Below are 6,287 nucleotides of genomic sequence, written 5' to 3'. Positions count from 1 at the left end.
GTGAAAAGGAAAACCCCTTACGAAGTCATCAAATCTCATGAGACTTATTCACTACCCTGAGAACAGTGTGGGGGAAACTGCCCCCGTGATTCAATTATCTCCCACCAGGTCCCTCCCACAACACACAGGAATTATGAGAGCTACAAATTCAAGATAAGATGTGGGTGGGGAAACAGCCAAGCCATATAAAAGACAAAATATACAAATTCTCTTTCATTATCTCGCTATAGGTTGAACAAGTGTGCTTGACCTTTTCCTTTCCTGTTCTACCCCTAAATCTTTTAACATCTCTCATTACAGTAATTTTCAAAACTAAAACTTTAATAATTTAATATTTTGGTCACATAAAAATGTTTCCAATCTAAGTGACAGTATCAAAAAAACAGCTGAATCAACATGTTGGGTCCTTGGCAGCCAAATTTTCATCCTCGCTCAATGGCAATGAGGGAGCAATGCTCGTGGCAATGCCAGTCACAGCCAAATTCTGCCCCACCTCCTTCCCATACTGGCAGGGCCCAGCAAGGAACTGAACATCCACCCCTACCCATACCTACATGCAATGCATAAATAGGTAAGTGCCTGTCCAAAAAGACTGAAGAGGACCCACAGTTTTACAACATGATGCTGAAAATGTTCGGGGCATGATTTCAAAACTGCTGAATATACCAGGAACTAGGATGATTGCAACTTGAATAAGAAAAGACAATAAACAGATGCTGTAGTGGGTTGAAACAGTGGCCCACAAAAAGATAAGCTATGTCCACCTTTTGGAACCTACAAATACAGCCTTACTAGGAAGTAAGATCTTCATAGACGTAATTAAGTTGAGGCTTTTGAGATTTGATAACCCTGGGTTCCAAATTCGCCGACACATATCCCCATAAGAGAAAGGCAAAAGGAGATTTGAGTCAGAGAAAAGGAGAAGGCCATATGAAGATGGAGGCAGAGACTGGACCTCTGCAGCCCCAAGTCCAAGAATGCTGTCAGTCACCAGAAGGAAAAAGCAATGAATGCAATCTTCCATGGAAGACCCTCTGGAGAGAGTATAGCCCTGCTGACACCTTGATCTGTCTTCTGGCCTCCAAAACTGTGAGAGAATAAATTTATGTTGTTTTAGGCCACACAGTTTGCGTTGCTTTGTTATGGCAGCTCTAGGGAACCAATACAGATGCGAACACTGAGATGATATCTGACACAATTTTAAAGCAACAATTCTAAAAATGCTTCCATAAGCAATTATAAACCCTCTTGAGACAGAATTGAGAACCTTGGGGATAAAAGCAACAGGTTGCCTCTTTCCCGCCCACCCCCTCCACCCCACCAGGTTTGAATGAGCACCCCAAGGGCCTGGTCTGTTACAGACAGATGAAACGTTTTATTTAAAGATACGAGGGCCAGGACTGGGGCGGTCGTGAGGGCTTGCTTTAAATCCTCCACTGCCTTAATTTCTTCCGGGGACCTTTGCAAGGGGTTGGGTTCCATTTTTAGTAACTTAAAATACAGAATCTTTGTCCTTTGAACATATGAGTCCATCCATAACCTACAGTAGCCAGTTAAACCTAAAAATTTTTGGAGTTCTCTCTTTGTCTTAGGCAAGGGCAGACCCACTATTCCCGATATTCTCTCTGCATTTATTCTCTGCTTTCCTTCACTAATTAGGCGTCCCAAATATTTAACTTCTTCTACAAATTGCGATTTGGTTTTGGAGACTCGCAACCACTTTTCCCCTAGGAAATTAAGTAAGCTTATGGTGGCTTCTGATACCTCGGCCCTCCTTTCCCCAGAAATTAGAAGATCATCCACATATTGTAACAACTGGGTTTCTTCGGATGGTTGGAATTCCTCCAGAACTTTTTCTAAGACTTGACCAAGTAAGTTTGGGGCTTCGTGAAACCTTGTGGCAGCACAGTCCAGTGATACCTCTGCTTTCTCCCAGTTATGAGGTTTTCCATTCAAAGGCAAAGAGGTCTCTACTCTTAAGAGTCTAGGGGACATGGCCAGAATGCATCTTTCAGATCCACTATGCTGAACCACTTATGTATATAGAGTATTTTATTAAGGAAGGTGTAGGGGTTAGGCACCACAAGATGTCAAGTTTGGACAATTTTATGTATAGACCTTAGATTTTGCACTAATCTGTATGACCCATCTGGTTTCATTACTGGGAGAACTGGAGTATTGTATGGTGACAAACAGCATTTCAATAACCCATCTTTTTTTAGTATGAAATCAATTTTTTATTTTTAACTAAAAATAAATGCTTAACATCTTTCCAAAATCAAAACTAAAGACAAACAAACAAAAAAAAGGGTGGAAACATATTTTTTCTTCCCTGGGAAAACCACTAAGGCAGATATTGTAGCAGAGCTTGGTTTTTTCCACAGGACTAATCTATGCAAACAGAATCTCTCTCCAGCTTGTCAGTTTTATCTACCTGTCAAGAAAAAACAAAAACAACCTCTCCCCACAAATACAACACAAAACAAGAGACTAAAAAATTTGGGAAAGAGCTTTTAATGCATTTCTGCAAAATCCTCTCTGAGGAGGTTTAGTACAGGTACTACCCACCAGCAACTTATCCGGCCAGGTGAGTTGGTGCAGAAGCACTTAGGGTGAATTAATACCAGAGCCACTGTGTGCGACTCAGCCACCTCTCCCAATTACCACAGGGAGGTTTTAAAATTGAACTTCAGTTTCAGCAGATATTTCAGATTTACCTGAACAATATCATAGACAATGTACTCATTATACAGTAGACAGGTGTCATTCACACCAGATGAAATCCTGGTCCCAAGAGGAACCTCTACACCATCCAGAGTGATACTAGCTGAAAGGTCAGGAGTAGTTTTGCCCAAACCTTTGACACTGTGCTTGCCCTTGGGTAACTTGCTGATATGTGAAGCATGCTTCAGTTCACACACGTTTCCAAGGGCAACTTCTTCTGACAGGATTAACCCTATTGGGTCTTCCTAAGACGTATGGCAGTAGTTGACACTCTTGGAGACAAGGTCAGCGAAATAGATCACTTTACCAAACATGTAGCCCATCACAGGTGCTTCAGGCGGGGCTATCCAAAGACCCAGGGACAGGATCCCAGCAAAGTTGGTGGTCCTGGACCCATGCCACAGCAACCTTCAGTTATGAAGCTGCTTAAAGGGCTTGTAGCGTTGGCACTCCTCTTCACACTCTATCTTAAAGCTATCAACGACTTCCAAGTCATATGCATCGTGTGTGGTTGGTTGCATGAGTGTTCTTAACATACTTCCTGATGATCTCAACTTCTTCAGAATCTCTGTCAACCACCTTCATGTCAGTTTTGAGCTCCTCATAGTTGACATCGATGGAGTCCTTGCAGCTATCATGAGACCCTCCCCTGAACAGACCGTAGGCCACCTCGACATCCAGCAGGTTGTCCAGCATTTCTACCTTGGCCTGCACACTGTGCATTGTTCAGGAGCAGAGGCTCCTTCATCCCAAAGTCGTGGCGGATCAGGATGTAAAAGCGATTTGAGAAATCCAGGATCTGAGAGTCGCTGCTGCCCTGGGACACCACCTGCTGGACCTGAGGACGGAGTACGCGGCCTGGATTTGCCTTTAGCTCAGCTTCCCCAAGGGCATCTGAAGGTCGATCTCATACCCCACCATGGCTTTCTTCATACTTTCCACATCAAAGATCATCTTGATGAGGTCCTGAACTGGCTTGAGGAGCATGGATTTGGTGCCAGGATTTACTGTCAGCTTCTTCACCACCATTTTGTCCTGGCCGTAGTCAATCTCCAGGGGGTAGAACTTTTTGGGATACTTTGTGAATTTTTGGAGTGCCAAGCATTCCTAGTGTTTCTTCATATAATTTCATGAAGTGTTCAATGGGTCCTCCTTGGGCAGCATCTGTTCCAGTCTGTTGCTACCAATCACTGTGCCCACACGGTCTCAGGACTTGAATATCCAATGCCTGCTTTCCCTGTCATCCTTCAGCAACTTCAGCTTGTAATAGGAGTTGGTTCCTTTAACGATGTCCACCAGGCTGAGGGTGGCACTGAAGACCTTCCCACCTTTCTCCAGGACATGGGCAGAGTATTCCAGACCAGAGTCAGGATCCACAGCTGCTCCTCCTTTAAGAGTTAATTTCATTCTCTTTTCAGATTTGTTGATACCTTCCTCCCCGACCTGGCCCTTGCTTTTTTTGGAGAGCACAGCTCCTGACTTCCCTCTTGGGGCTACGACTTCAACAGGCTCTGCCTTCACCTCTGCCCCCCAGGGGGACAAGATGTGCTCTAAGAACAACTCCTGGAGCCCCTTGGTGGAGGCAGAGAAGTCCTGGAGGAAGTCCTCAGACACAGCTCAGATGTTGGCTTTCATTTCCTCCATCTTCTTCTTCTTCTTTTCCACCTCCTCTTTAGTGCTGATGCACAGGGAAGCCTTGTTGGCCGTCCCCATCAACTTTCCCCTGAGTTTCTCAATCATGGCCTTCACTTCATCCTTGTTCCAGGAGAGCTTCCCAAGAGTAAGGATCTTCATGTTGGATAATGGCTTATCTGCTGGAGCAGGGGCGTTCATGGCAGCAGGCTCGGAGGCTGTGGAGGGTGGGGGCATGGCCGCCACTGGGTCACTGGTTTCTGAGGGGAATATACAGTCCTGCTTTTTAGCCTTAAATTTCTTGAGTTAAGAGATTTCTTGGACTTCCTTTGGGATCACCTGTTCCTTCTGGTTGGGTGTCCGTGTCTTGACCATACACTTGGTCCAGGCAGTGACATCCCCGGTGCAGTAATAAGTGTCACTCTTGAAGACCAGCTGACCTGAGCATTCCTCACAGGGAAGGAGGGCACCGAACGTCATGCTGTCAGCTACTCGGTCCAAGATTGCCGACTCCCCGGAAGGTACCTGCTGCCTGTTGAAGATGAGCATGTCCTTCAGATCATTAGTAGAACACACTTTCTTTAGCTCGTCTTTGATGTTCCAGATCAGGTCGTTCTGGGCCTTTAGGGCCTTTTCAAGCTTACCATCCTCGTCTTTTTCTTTTTTAGATTTCTTCTTGGCCACTTCATCCACTCCATCCACCTCATCGCCTTCTCTCTTTCCTTCACTCTTGACTCCTGGGAGCTGCTTCTTCAGGGTTTCTTTATCCTCTGCAGCGAGGAGGCTGAAGCCCTTGAGCTGACTCGCACTGTACTCAGGCTGGAAACCCAGCTCCTCCCTGTTCTTGACAAAGCAGCCTGGGTGGTACTAGGGGTCAATCATGCCTAGCTGTGGCTTCTCAGGGTCCAGCATCTTCTTGGATAGGCGCATGTGGCCCTTTTCTATCTTCTCCATAACACCCCTTGCACTTGCTTCCGTTGGACTTGGCCTACTCTGCTGCAGTCACCCAGCATCTTCTCTGTCTTGCTACCAATTCCATCCTGGCCTTTGCCCGTCACTCCTCCAGGGTCCGCTGTCTTCTTGACTTTCTGCTGGTCATCCCACCAAAGCTCAGAGAATCCATCCACCTCAACGTCAGGGTGCCGCATGGAGTGGCCCACCTTCCGCAAGCAGGAGAAGTGGTACCAGTGTGGGACTTCTCCATCAAACATGGACTATTGCACCATGATGGCCATCCGGAGCGAGTCCTTGGGGATGCTCTCGCTGCGTTTCTTGCAAGAGGTGCGCCTGCTCTTGGTGTACTCCACTCAGTAGAGCTTATCCGAGGACTCTGCCATCCTCCCACAGCTGCCGCCAAATCCCAGGAGCCCGACGCGATGACCTGGAGACACGCGCTTCCGCTGCCTGCACCTGGAGCTTCCGCCTCGCTGCCCCGCCCACGCTCACCTGGCCGCAGGCTCCCGAGTACCCAGCTCAATAGTTCGTCTTTAATTTGTCCTTCTATTACCGTTTGGAGACCCTTCCTCCCTTCATGGGTATGGGACATTGTTTCCTGTAAACTCTTTCTCCTGGATGTTTTCATTCAGTCTGTAAGGGTGTGATTTTTTAATCCTCTCCTGTTGCCTTCCTTAACCCACAAAAGGGGATTAATCTTACCTTCTTCCTCCTCTGTTAGGAGAACCATCATTAGTTGTATTTGTCCCTCCTCTACTCCTAATCCTAAAGCTAAATCTAATCTACAATCAAGTCTCAACCCAGGAGGTTAGTTCCTGCCTTGGGAACATATAAGAGTGACTCCTTAATTGGTTCTGATTCCTGCCTAATTAACATTTTCTTGAATATTGGAACTTGAAATCCCGCCCCTTTTACTCTGATACTGTTAACTTTTCCTTAGAGGGTCTGTGCCCCTTGGTGGGTATATTAAGGAAGAG

The 6,287-nt window shown here is 46.2% G+C and overlaps 1 pseudogene; it reads right to left on the bottom strand.

The window, feature by feature from the left end:
- Window positions 1-2,660: 2,660 nt before the first annotated feature.
- Window positions 2,661-5,693, bottom strand: LOC100446632 (poly [ADP-ribose] polymerase 1-like; annotated as a pseudogene).
- Window positions 5,694-6,287: the final 594 nt, after the last annotated feature.

Source organism: Pongo abelii, chromosome 14 (assembly GCF_028885655.2).
Source record: "Pongo abelii isolate AG06213 chromosome 14, NHGRI_mPonAbe1-v2.0_pri, whole genome shotgun sequence".
In the NCBI taxonomy this organism is placed as follows: domain Eukaryota; kingdom Metazoa; phylum Chordata; class Mammalia; order Primates; family Hominidae; genus Pongo; species Pongo abelii.
Note: the sequence above shows the minus strand (reverse complement) of the source record. Positions and strands in the feature narration are given on the sequence as shown.